This window comes from Nycticebus coucang, chromosome 12 (assembly GCF_027406575.1).
Source record: "Nycticebus coucang isolate mNycCou1 chromosome 12, mNycCou1.pri, whole genome shotgun sequence".
Classification (NCBI taxonomy): Eukaryota; Metazoa; Chordata; class Mammalia; order Primates; family Lorisidae; genus Nycticebus; species Nycticebus coucang.
The window spans coordinates 10,180,161-10,194,218 of NC_069791.1; the positions used below are offsets into that span (position 1 = coordinate 10,180,161).

Below are 14,058 nucleotides of genomic sequence, written 5' to 3' on the forward strand. Positions count from 1 at the left end.
CCCAGCCTTCCAAGTAGCTGGGACTACAGGTGCTTGCCACAATATCTGGCTATTTTTTGTTATAGTTGTCATTGTTGTTTAGCTGGCCCAGGCCAGGTTCTAACCTGCCAGCCTCGGTGCATGTGGCTAGCGCTGCAACCACTGTGCCATAGGCACCGAGCCTGCACAACTTAACTTTCGTTCCCCCTTTTTTTTTCTTTTATTTTTTTTAAGAGACAGAGTTTCACTCTGCCACCCTCCGTAGAGTGCTGTGGCATCACAGCTCACAGCAACCTCCAGCTCTTGGGCTTAGGTGATTCTCTTGCCTCAGTCTCCCAGCTGCTGGGACTACAGGCGCCCGCTACAACACCCATTTTTTATTGCAGTTTGGCCGGGGCCAGGTTTGAACCCACCACCCTCGGTATATGGGGCTGGCGCCCCACTCACCAAGCCACAGGTGCCACCCTCATTCCCCCTTTCTCACAGGGCCCATAGGATCAAGAAAAAGATAGTAGGATTGTAAGTGGAGGAAAAAACATCAATGTAGGCTCTCCTAGTCCTTATTTCTTACTGATTAAGAGCTGTACAGGGGCCAGGCACAGTAGGCATGGTGGTGTGCACCTGTGGTACTTGGGACGCTGACACAACAGGCTTGCTTGAGCCCAGGAATTTGAATTTGCTGTGATTTATAAGGACAACACTGAACGCTAGTCTGGGCTACTGAGTGAGATTCTGTCTCAAAAAAAAAAAAAGAAGAAGAAGAAGAAGGAAAAAACAAACCACTTTGGGGGAGAATTTTTTCCCTCCTTCATCCTAGATTGACAGTTTTTCCAAAAGTGCTTCTTCTATTTGAAAAATTGTATTCTTTGAACTTGGACCAAGTAGGAAAAAAAAAGAAGTTGTTTATATATGTAGTAGATAGAGTAACTGAGAGTAAATATCACAGAGGATGAATCTCAGAAAAAGCCAAAACTTAGCCCCACAGTTTTCAGGATTTCATGGATAACATTTCTTAGAGCATTTTAAGGCTCAACAAACATTTAACCATTTCTTTAAATTCACTTCTAATTCATAATACTTGGTAAATATTTGGCTTTTCTCAAGGAGAGATGCAGTATTCAATCCTATATCTGATTTTTTTCTTCTCTGCCTCCTCCCCTTTAAAATTAAAAACATATTCTACTCTCTGTCTACCCACCCAGTGGAACAAACTTTGAGGGAGTGGTGAAGGAGCTGTTTAAAGAGGAAATAATAGGGGAAACTCGCTGACCTCAGTTTATCCCATCATCTGGTTCTTCATTTGTCCCTGCTGAGGAACAGAACTTGTCTTTTGTCTGTAACACAAATACAACCTCACCTCCCTCCCTTCCCAGTTTCTCCCCCTCTCCCTTCTATTATGGTTCCAATCAATGATGTCATTATGTGTGCCATTCAACTGCTGCTGAACCACTTGGCTATCGGAATTTGGAAGAGGGAAGAGACAGAATGGAATTTTTCTCTCTCTTGCCCAGGGCTCTTGAAAATACATTCTCATTTTAACTAGAGAAATAGGAGTTGAGTTTTTCTTTGCTGAACTACGTCTTCTGTTCTCCCCCTATGTCCTAACCCTCAGACACATACTGTTTTCCTAGCCATGCATGAGGAAAACATTGGACAAGAAATGTTAGGAATATAAATTGATTAAGAGGGAAAGTTTTTAGGATTTGGTGAAGCAAGGTGAAATGTTTGATTCATGGATGGTGCTTTGGCCTATTGATCATAAACTAGATATTTGAGAAGTTTCTGGTAGACGTTCAGACTTCACTAAAGGTACATGGTTGACCACTAAGCTCTTACACATTTTTTTTTTCTTGAGACAGTCTCACTTCGTCACCTTTGCTAGAGTGCCATGGCATTACAGCTCACAGCAATGTCAAACTCTTGGGCACAGGGGGTGTTGCCTGTGGGTCAGTAGGTAGGGCGCCGACCCTATATGCCGAGGATGGCGGGTTCAAACCCGGCCCCGGGCCAAATTGCAACAAAAAAAAATAGCCAGGCATTGTGGCGGGTGCCTGTAGTCCCAGCTACTCGGGAGGCTGAAGCAAGAGAATCGCCTAAGCCCAGGAGTTGAAGGTTGCTGTGAGCTATGTGACAACACAGCACTCTACCGAGAGTGATAAAGTGAGACTCTGTCTCTACAAAAAAAAAAAAAAAATCTCTTGGGCACAAGCAGCCCCCTTGCCTAAGCCTCCCGAGTAGCTGAGGAGTATAAACACCTACCACAATGCCTGGGTATTTTTAGAAAACGGAGTCTTGTTCTTGGCTCAGGCTGGTCTCAAACTTCTGAGGTCAGGTAGTCCACCCACCTCAGCCTCCCAGAGTGGTAACATGACAGGTGTGAGTCATCAAGCCTGGCCCAGCTCTTGTACTTTTTAATCTTATTTTCTTTTTGATTTCATTCATTGAGTTTGCAATTGAAAAACTACAGGTAAGAAAAATTGTAGTATGAAAAAAAACCTTTCTAAGCAAAGAGACAACCTACACAATGGGAAAGGATATTTGCATATTTTCAATCAGACAAAAGCTTGATAACTAGGATCTATAGAGAACTCAAATTAATCCACATGAAAAAAGCCAACAATCCCATATATCAATGGGCAAGAGACATGAATAGAACTTTCTCTAAAGACGACAGACGAATGGCTAACAAACACATGAAAAAATGTTCATCATCTCTATATATTAGAGAAATGCAAATCAAAACAACCCTGAGATATCATCTAACCCCAGTGAGAATGGCCCACATCACAAAATCTCAAAACTGCAGATGCTGGCGTGGATGTGGAGAGAAGGGAACACTTTTACACTGCTGGTGGGACTGCAAACTAGTACAACCTTTCTGGAAGGAAGTATGGAGAAACCTCAAAGCACTCAAGCTAGACCTCCCATTTGATCCTGCAATCCCATTACTGGGCATCTACCCAGAAGGAAAGAAATCCTTTTATCATAAGGACACTTGCACTAGACTGTTTATTGCAGCTCAATTTACAATCGCCAAAATGTGGAAACAGCCTAAATGCCCACCAACCCAGGAATGGATTAACAAACTGTGGTATATGTATACCATGGAATACTATTTAGCCATTAAAAAAAATGGAGACTTTACATCCTTCGTATTAACCTGGATGGACGTGGAAGACATTATTCTTAGTAAAGCATCACAAGAATGGAGAAGCATGAATCCTATGTACTCAATTTTGATTTGAGGACAATTAATGACAATTATGGTTATGGGAGGGGAAACAGAAAGAGGGAAGGAGGGAGGGGGGTGGAGCCTTGGTGTGTGTCACACTTTATGGGGGCAAGACATGATTGCAAGAGGGACTTTACCTAACAATTGCAATCAGTGTAACCTGGCTTATTGTACCCTCAATGAATCCCCAACAATTAAAAAAAAAAAAAAGAAAAAACCTTTCTGTCTCTCCTTCTCAGTACTCCAACCTCAACTGATGTCTTTGCATTCTTTCTTTTAACATGTCAGAACTGATGACTTCGATAAAAACAAGTTATATGTCTCTCTGTGGTCCCCTTCTAGTCTTTACCCCAAGAGTATTTTACTTTTAAATACCTTCAGTTTTTGCCAGCTGAGTTTTTTAATGGCACTCTTAGTACATAAAATAAATTATTTTATTTTTTTGATCATGGCGTCTGTTTTATTTATTTGATTAGGATGTATATTTAGTTTTTTTATAAGATAAATTATTTTTAAGTTACATTATATCGCTTGTTTATCTAGTTGTATATCTAATTTGGGGGTGACTAGTAGCTAACCTGACTTTTTTCTATTTATTTACTTTTTATTTATTTATTTATTTATTTATTTATTTTGAGGCAGAGTCTCACTTTGTCACCCTCAATAGAGTGCTGTGGCATCATAGCTCACAGCAACCTCAGACTCTCAGGCTCAAGTAATTCTCTTGCCTCAGCGTCCTAAGTAGCTAGGACTACAGGCAGCTGCTACAGTGCCTGGCTATTTTTTTAGAGATGGGGTCTCAATCTAGCTCGGGTTAGTCTTGAACTTGTGAGCTCAGGGCAATCCACCTGCCTCGGCCTCTGAGAGTGCTGAGATTACAGGCATGAGCTACCATGCCTGGCCGGACCTGGCTTTTCTAACGAATATCTCTTCATTCTTACATACTAAAAATATGAAGATACTATGAAATATGAACTAAGTATCTGAAGCTAAGTATGAAGAGTTGGCCCTCTGGATCCATAGATTGAAAACATTCAGGCAAATAAAAAATAAATAACAATAAAACATAATACAAATTTAAAGACAATATTGTATAACAATTATTTACATTATATGAGGTGTATTACAAGTAATCTAGAGATAATTTAAAGTATACCAGAGGATGTGTATAAGTTGTATGCAAATATACACCATTTTACATGAGGGATTTGCCACAGATTTTGGTATCTGCAGCTATGTTGTATGTTTGGGGGTCCTGGGACCAGTCCTCCTAGGATATCAAGGGATAATTATATATACAACCTTTAAAGGCTGTATGGGAGGGTGAAAAGTAGTGTTGGGAAGGGTTTTTTTTGGGGGGGGGGTGATATTAGGGTGTTTTTAGTAGGAAATATTGGTGTTCAAAGACTCATGTTGTGAGAGCTATGGCAATATAGGAATGTTTGAGGTGTGTTTTCAATACTTGCGAGGTTAACACTGGAGGGCTGGCATAGAGAAGGAGAGGAGGTTACATTTTATACATATGGGTTCAATTAAAGAAAGATTTTATAATTACATTCTTATGTACTCAACAAAATAATAAACTTGTTTTTTAGAGTTGAAGGTGGGGAAAGGGGAGGTTATTAAATTGGGGGGTGTTTTTCAGGGGGATACGAGGTAGTATTTATAAATTAGCAAAGGTCCTTTTTTTTTTTTTTTTTTGAGACAGAGTCTCACTATGTTGCCCTGGGTAGAGTGCTATGGCTATGGCGTCACAGCTCACAACAACCTCAAACTCTTGGGCTTAAGCAATCCTCTTGCCTCAGCCTCCCAAGTAGCTGGGACTACAGGCACCCGCCACAACGTCTGGCTGTTTTTTGATTCTAGTTCTCATTGTTGTTTAGCAGGCCCAGGCTGGATTTGAATCTGTATGTGGCTGGTGCCCTAGCCGTTGAGCTACAGGCACCTAGACCAAAAGTCCCATTTTTAATAATCTGAGATTCCTTGTTAAGATCTAGAAAAAGTTAACTCCTTGCCTCTCCTTCCTTTTTTGCTAGTCATTTTTTTGTGTTTTTAAGAAATGGTATTTTTTGGCCAGCCAGGGTGGCTCAATGCCTGTGATCCTAGCACTGTGGTAGGCTGAGGTGGGTGGATTGCCTGAGCCAGAGCAATACCCGATCTCTAAAAATAGCTGGGTGTTGGGACAGGCACCTGAGGTCCCAGCTACTTGGGAGGCTGAGGCAAGCAAATCTCTTAAGCCCAGGAGTCTGAGGTTGCTGTGAGCTATGACTCCATAGCACTCTACCAAGGGTGACAAAGTGAGACTCTGTCTCCAAAAAAGAAAAAGAAATGTATTTTAATTTTTTTGGTGTGTTTTAAAATACTCAATTGGTATTTATTTTCATTTTTAAAAAATGTTTAAGGAAAATTGGTTTTTATTTGCACAGGAAATAAGGTACTACTTTTCAGAATGAAAACACTTGTGAATCATTTTTATTGTTATACATAATTATTTGTATAATTCACAGGCATTTGGGATATTCTATTTCTAGGTAAAAGTTGAAAATAAGATTTTAGTTGGCTTGGTGAGGTTGCTCACGCCTATGATCAAGGAGGCCTCCCACTCTGGGAGGCTGAAACAGGTGGATTGCCTGAGGTCCAGGGTTCAGTACCAGCCTGAGCAAGAGTAAGACCCTGTCTCTAAAAACTAGTCTGGTTGGGCGGCGCCTGTGGCTCAGTGAATAGACCACTGGCCCCATATACTGAACGTGGCAGGTTCGAACCCAGCCCCGGTCAAACTGCAACAACAACAACAACAAAAAATAGCCGGGCATTGTGGCGGATTCCTATAATACTGGCTACTTGGGAGGCTGAGGCAAGAGAATCGGCTAAGCCCAAGAGCTAGAGGTTGCTGTGAGCTGTGACAACACAGCACTCTATTGAGGGCAACAAAGTGAGACTCTGTCTCTAAAAAAAAAAAGATTAAATAGTCTGGTGTGGTGGTGGGCACCTATAGTCCCACCTACCAGGGAGGCTGAGACAAGAAAATCGCTTTGAGCCTGAGAGTTTGAGGTTGCTGTGAGCTATGACTGCATGGTACTCTACTGAGAGTAACAAAGTAAGACTCTGTCTCAAAAAAAAAAAAAAGATTTTAGTAATAGGTGTGTGATACATGTTTCAAAACAAAAGTGAAATATCTTTTTGAAAGTTTGCCTTTGCAGTAAATTCAATCATTCAGATTGTTTTCTCTTAAGACCCAAGTATTCCAGAACATTGCCAGCTTTAAGTTTATCCTTTGTTTCTTCATCAAATTCTTCCATGGACTCTTAATTAATTTCTCAGGTTCCAGCTCACATAGTACCCTGTTTCCCCGAAAATAAGACATCTTCCGAAAATAAGACCTATTTACAGGAAAGATAAGACATCCCCTGAAAATAAGACCTAGTGCATCTTTGGGAGCACACCTTAAAATAAGACACTGTGTCTTATTTTCGGGGAAACAGGGTAGAAAGAGGTAATTGATTCCCAAAATGACTTTCCTATGACATACATTAATAGCTTGAGGGACAGAGGATCATGAACCAAGGAGTCTGTGTAAAAGGAACCAAAGTATTTCTTTGGGTTAATTGTATTCTGGGTGCACAGATATGGCTGCATGCTAAATCCATGAAAGAGTCTTCCTACTGTGAAGGCAAAGGCACCACCTCCATATGGGAAACACATTTTCAGTTTAGGGAACTTCTCAGCCACTTCACCCATGATCATGGAGCAAATGCTATGGTGGTCTCTGATGGCATTCCTATAAGCCAAGGAATCCAGTATCCATCCATCCATCCACCTGCATGTTCCAGAGATGCATACACAGGGAGCAGTTCAACCTTTCAGCCATGGCATAGACAGGGAAGAATTCCTGCTACTTTAGATCCTACTCGTTTACCTGGGGAAAAGCCCAGCTCCTTTACATAGCACTCCATCTTCTTGACAGGCAGTGCTGGGATCTCTATGGGCAGCATTCCCAGGCCCACAAAACTCCTGGGATGGTTGCAGCGGTGGCTAGGTCATTGTTTAAAAGCTGGCACAGGCTTAAAGTATCCTGAGGTTGGCTTTTTTGGTCCATTTTTCTAATGTGACTGCTGGATCCCAGCAGTTCTCTTGGACCACTCTGAAGACCTTCCTATCTTTCAGCATCTTTGCTTTTCTAGTTCTGGAGGCTGAAAAATCTAGTCAAGGCAGATTTAGTTTCTGGTGAAGGCTCACTTGATTCTTAGATGGCACCTTGTTGGTGTGTCTTCATATGGTAGAAGGGGCCAAAATGGTATTTTAATTAGCTGGGTATGATGTTATGCACCTGTATAGCCCCAGCTACTTGGAAGGCTGAGGTGGAAGGATCACTTGAGCCCAGGAGTTTGAGTTTGCAGTGAGCTATGATTATACTACTGTCCAGCATTGGCAACAGAGCAAGACGTGTTTCAAAATAAACAAGTAGATAGAAGGCCAGACATGGTGGCTCATGCCTGTAATGCTAACACTTGGGAGGCCTCAGATGGGTGAATTGCCTGAGCTCACGGGTTCAGGACCAGCCTGAGCCAGAGTGAGACCTCATCTCAAAAAAATAGCTGGGTGGGCGGTGCCTGAGGCTCAAAGGAGTAGGGTGCCGACCCCATATGCCGGAGGTGGCAGATTCAAACCCAGCCCTGGCCAAAAACTGCAAAAAAAAAAAAAAAAAACCTGGGTGTTGTGGGGACCTGTAGTCCCAGCTACTTGGGAGGCTAAGGCAAGAGAATCGCTTGAGCCCAAGAGTTTGAGGTTGCTATGAGCAGTGATGCCACAACACTCTACTGAGGGTGACAAAATGAGACTGTCTCTAAAAAAAAACAAAGTAAAAAGAAATAATTATATTTTAAAGGTGTTCCACATTTGGAGTCGTATCAGATACTACATCTAGAAATCCCTAGTAGTGTAGATGTGATACTGAGAAGGAGTTTATGTTTGAAATACTTGGTCTGAGGTTGGGCACAGTGGTTCACACCTATAATCCTAGCACTCTGGGAGTCTAAGGCAGGTGGATCTCCTGAGCTAAAGAGTTGGAGATCAGCCTTGAGCAAGAGCAATACCTTACCTCTATCTACTAAAAGTAGAAAAGCTAGCTAGTTTTATGTTGTGGTGTTGTGGTGGGCGCCTATAGTCCCAGCTACTCAGTAGACTGAGGCAGGGGGATCACCTGAGCCCAACAGTTTGAGGTTGCTGTGGGCTAGGATGCCATGGCACTCTACCCAGGCGCAGAGTGAGACTCTGTCTCAAAAAACAAGAAATATTTTGTCCCAACTTTACAAAGTAATTGTTGGTGGGGAATTTATTTGGTATATAGTAGAAGAGGAAGTTTTAGAATTCTTATGTCATGTCCATGCTTAGGTATGAGATAGGTAAGGAAAAGGAGCAATTGGAAATGAACAGAGGTATGAGAGGGATCTCTTTAGTGCTCTAAATAAATAAAACATATGAGCCTTCAGAGAAATTGTTTCCCCTTTCCTCACTTTATTGTTATTCCTTTTTTTTTGCTTAAGTTCTGTAGGAAAAAATGCCTTTGTGTGTTTGAACCTAGTTGCCTCCCTCTTTTCCCCTTACACCTGAGGTGTGCCCGATCTTGTTTTCCTATTTTGAATTACTCTGGTGAAAGTAGTAGTAAATAATTACTCTGGTGAAGATAAGCATTCTCTTTGCTTATCTATTTGACTTCTAGGAGAGCAGTAAGACAGGTATACTACTCAGGGCCCTCTGTGATTACTTCACAGCTTTCTTTTTACTTTCACATCTCAGCAGCTGAGATATCTTATTTGTAAGAACCATAAACTTTGGTAGGCCTCTTGTGTTTGTGGGGGAAAATTGGAGTAGGATGGCAGCCTTATTTGGACTTGATGAGAAATTTTTTGTTAATTTTGGTCTGTATTCTGTTTCCATATAACAGTTGCATGTAAGGATCACCAGGGGGACCCTTTTAAAAATAATAGCTACTTAGGCCTGCCCTCTTGAGGTTCAGATTTATTAGGTTGGGGTGAGGCCAGGGATATGATTTAATTAATTGACTAATTAATTTTGAGACAGTCTCACTCAGTTGCCCTGGAGTTGAGTGCCAGCTCACAGCAACCTCAAATTCTTGGGCTCAAATGATTCTCTTGCCTTGGCCTCCCAAGTAGCTGGGACTTGCAGGTGCCCGCCACAATGCCAGACTATTTTTTAGAGATGGGGTCTCACTCTCACTCAGTCTGGTCTCGAACTCCTGAGCTCAAGCAATCAGCCCATCTCAGCCTCTCAGAGTGCTGGGATTATAGGTGTGAGCCACCGTGCCTAGTAGTCCTGTGCTTATTTTAAATTTATGAATGGTCAGTAACTGCCCTTCATTCTCTTTATCTTTTTATTTTTGTGTGTGTGTGTGGTTTTTGGCCGGGACTGGGTTTGAACCCGCCACCTCTGGCATATGGGACCGGCGCCCTACTCCTTGAGCCACAGGCGCCACCCTCTCTTTATCTTTTGACTAAGATAGTATTCACTTCCCCTCAAGTTTTATCTTCCCTCTATTGACTTCTTGACATTTCTGCCAAGCTCTGCATCGCTTATCCTTAAAAGCAGCAGCTTCCTGGCTTTTAAGGGAGGGAGATGTGGACTTTTAATAGAAGCTTGGTTTCCGGGGGTCTCAAGTGTGAAGCCTTCATTTCCTCCACCTGCCTTGCTTTGTCCTACAATCAGCTAGAGCAAGACCGAAACGACCTCCTCTGGGGTTGAAGAGGAGTGGGGGTTGTGAAGAGAGAGCTTGATTTGTACAAGAGAAAGAAAAAGTGTTAGGAGCTAGTGATTAAGAAGAGTGTTTGGTTTTGAGCTGTGTCCTTGGGCTTCAAATCCTGTGAAGATAGGAGGAGATACAATTCCTGGTTGTTTCTAATTCTGATGTGACTTTAAAGTTCCCAACACTACTGGCCCTATTAAGTTGATTCTGATCTCAGCAGTTGAGGAAGATTGCTAAGTGTAGCTAAGATGATTATATGGGGAAAGTGTATTATGTGTGTGGAGAGTGTCGGAGTGGCTCTTTACCATGTATTTACTAAGGCATTGTACTCTCTGCTGTCTAGTCCTTTACCTTTAGTCTGCCTAAGCTCTGTGCATTGATTTTTTGGGGACCACCCCGTGTTCTGTGGTCTGTCTGGCATAATGAATTTCAGAAACTGGGGCAGGGAGATGACAGCTGTGTGTTTAAGCATTGAAGTGTTTCTGAGAGAAAAACCATCAGTTGCTGTCATTCACCCGGAAAGTATGAAATTGGAAGCTCACTTACCCTGGAGTGTTTCATAACCTTTACCTCTTGGAAGTCAAGGCCATGTCATCATTAATCTACCATTGCCTGAAAGCCCCCAGGCTCTGCTTTTTATCCTGCTATTAGTCACATGGCAGTGTGAGATTCAGGAAAGTGACCATAAGGCTCTCTCTTTTTCCTTTTTGCTTCACTACTTTACATTCCCTTGGAAAATCAGACTGGCCTGGTTTTCCTAAGTAACATTTTAGTATGGTAATTCATTCACAAAAGGGTCAGTTACTTTTTCATTGGTTTTGCAAAATATGACCATCTTAGCTCTGTCAGCCTCTTTTCCATCACTCTAGGGAAAAGACTCTTGAGGAAAAAAAATAGTTGCTGTACCTGAACTTTGAAATGCCTCTTCTTGTAAGCATATTCTGACTGAATTCTTTAGATTAGAATTTCTGCTTCTCAAACATGGTATAAGGAGGGGTAATGAGTGAGAGAGCTTGTTGTACTGACCAAGAATATAGTTCCTGGCTTGGTTAATTCCTTTCGTCTCCTCAGAGAAGAATGAGGATATTTCTTACTTGAATCTGGTAAATACTCATGCTTTGTGTTCTTGGGAGTTAACTGAATTCGAATTCCCTAAATGTGCCTGGGTTGGGTCTGTTTTATTTCTCTTAGTTTGTTTTTTATGATCCAGAGTGGCACTGGTAATAAGATTGAAGAAGGTGAATGCTTTCAACACATAGTCCATAGGGTGCTAATTAAATCAAATTGGGTTCCTTTTGGCAGAGCAAGTAGCTCTAGCACATGGGCTAGGAGCAGTATTCTTTATTGTATTCAGGATATAATTAAGTTTTGAAAAATATTCTCTTGAATTTGAATCTTAAAGACACAAATTGGATTTGTAAAATAACAAGGCCAGAACTCCATTTTGGATCGAGATATTAATGTTGGTTCTTTGCCATAAAAGGGGGGTAGTCACTTTAGAAAACATCTGTGGTATTCAGCTGCCAATTGTTGCATCTGATCTTCCATTTGGGACTTAATTCCTGGCTACAGTGTATATGCCATGGAGACCATTGCCAAGAGCCCTTAATTTAAAATTTCTAGTTACAATCTGGTAACTGCTTCTCCTCTATTTTCCCTTCTCAGGGCATTGAGGTATTTTTAAATAAATCCTATTATATTTATAGAGGAGTAGATTTGTTTTTTTTTTGTTTGTTTGTTTGTTTGTTTCCTTTTATTGTTTCAGGTTAATTGAGGGTACAGAGAATAAGGTTACACCATCTGCATTTGTTAGGTAAAGTCCCTCTTATGATTGTGTCCCACCCCCAAGAGGTGTGCCATACACTGTAACATTGTGCCCCTTAAGTTCTTAAGTGGAAGCACCCCATCTCCATTCCTCCTCCCCTCTCCTCACTCCCTCAATCCCTTGTCCCCCACCTTGAATTGATTGGAGTTTTTCTCTTATGAGGGTGTATATTAGATTGTCTACAGGCTTCTTATTAGTATTGAGTACATTGGATTCTTCTCCATTCTTACGATACTTTACTAAGAAGAATGTGTTTCAACTCCATCCATGTTAATATGAAAGATCTAAAGCCTCTATCTTTTTTAATGTGTAAATAGTATTCCATGGTATACACATACCACAGCTTGTTAATCCATTCCTGGGTTGGTGGGCATTTAGATTATTTCTACATTTTGGCAGTTGTAAACTGAGCTGTGATAAACAGTCTAGTGCAAATGTCCTTATAATAAAATGATTATTTTTCTTCCGAGTAGATGCCTAGTAATGGGATTGCAGGATCAAATGGGAGGTCTAATTTGAGTTCTTTGAGGAGTCTCCATACTTCCTTCCAAAAAGGTTGTATTGGTTTGTAGTCCCACCAACAGTGTAAAAGTGTTCCCTTCTCTCCACATCCACACCAGCATCTGCAGCATTGATTTTGTGATGTGGGCTGTTCTCACTGGGGTTAGGTGATATCTCAGGTTGAGTTGGATTTGCATTTTTGTGACCATCAGGGATGGTGAGGATTTTTTCAAATATTTGTTAGCTGTTTATCTGTCTTCATTAGAGAAGGTTCTGTTCATATCTCTGGCCCAGTGGTAGATGGAATTGTTAGCTCTTTCTTTTTTCGTTGATTAATTTGAGCTCTCTGGAGATTTTTTTTTTTTTTTGCAGTTTTTGGCCGGGGCTGGGTTTGAACTCGCCACCTCCAGCATATGGGGCCCGTGCCCTACCCCTTTGAGCCATAGGCGCCACCCCTCTTTGGAGATTCTTTTCATCAACCCTTATTGGATTCATAACCTGCAAATAATCTTTTCCCATTCTAAAGGTTGTCATTTTGCTTTACTTGTTGTGTCCTTAGCTGTGCAGAAGCTAGAGGAGTAGTGTTGTTTGTTTGTTTGTTTTCTTTTTGGTTGCAGTTTTTGGCTGGGGCCAGGTTTGAACCTGCCGCCTCCAGTATATGGGGCTGGTGCCCTACTCCTTGAGCCACAGGCGCCACCCATGGAGTAGACTTTTAAGGGACCAGTAGCAACCCCATAACTAACTGTGCTCCTCTGGTTGTAAGTGTTTGATCTCTGTTTCTGGTTCTCATGTTTCTCTCTCACCTCAGTACTTCTGACTTCTCTTTATTTATTTATTTATTTTTGAGACAAGAGTCTTACCTTGTTACCCTCAGTAGAGAGCTGTGGCATCATAGCTCACAGCAACCTTAAACTCTTGGGCTCAAGTGATCCTCTTACTTCAACCTCCCAAGTAGCTAGAACTATAGGCACCCGCCACAGTCCCCAGTTATTTTTAGAGACTGTCTGGCTGTTGCTCAGGCTGGTCTCGAACTCCTGAACTCAAGCAGTCTGCCTGCCTTGACCACCCAGAGTGCTAGGATTACAAGGATGGGCTTGGCTTCTCTTTTTAATAGAAATATATGTGCTCCTTGATATATAATGTTGCTGCGTCCCAATAAAAGCCTGTTGTAAGTAAAACATACATTTTTTTATTTTTTTAGAGACAGAATCTCATTTTGTTGTCCTCGGTAGAGTGCTGTGGCATCACACCTCACAGCAACCTACAATTCCTGGGCTTAGGCGATTCTCTTGCCTCAGCGTCCCGAGTAGCTGGGACCACAGGCACCCACCACAACACCTGGCTATTTTTTGTTGCAGTTTGGCCGGGGCCAGGTTTGAACCCGCCACCCGCTATATATGGGGCTGGCGCCCTACTCACTGAGCCACAGGCGCCACCCAGTAAAACATACATTTTAATACACTTAACCTTCAGAAAATTGTCTTTTAGCCTAGCCTATCTAAACACATTTAGAACACTTACATTAGTCTATACTTGGGCAAAATCATCTAACTCAAAGCCTATTTTATAATTCAATTCAAGAATTGAATATCTCATGCAATTTATTGAATACTGTACTAAAAGTGAAAAACAGAATGGTTGTGTGGGTAACTTGAAAGTATGCCTCATTGCTTTTGCACTATTATAAAGTTGAAAAATCTTAAGTTGAGCCATCATACATCGCAGACCATCTGTATTTTCAAATCACTTGCCAGAGACATG

At 41.6% G+C, this 14,058-nt stretch overlaps 1 protein-coding gene and 1 pseudogene across 3 annotated transcripts in view; one reads left to right on the top strand and one right to left on the bottom strand.

Moving 5' to 3' along the window:
- Nucleotides 1–14,058, top strand: part of SARNP (SAP domain containing ribonucleoprotein) — an 81,987-nt gene that overhangs the window by 47,866 nt on the left and 20,063 nt on the right. The window lies entirely within an intron of this gene.
- On the bottom strand, nucleotides 6,421–7,484 carry LOC128562471 (2-amino-3-carboxymuconate-6-semialdehyde decarboxylase-like; annotated as a pseudogene).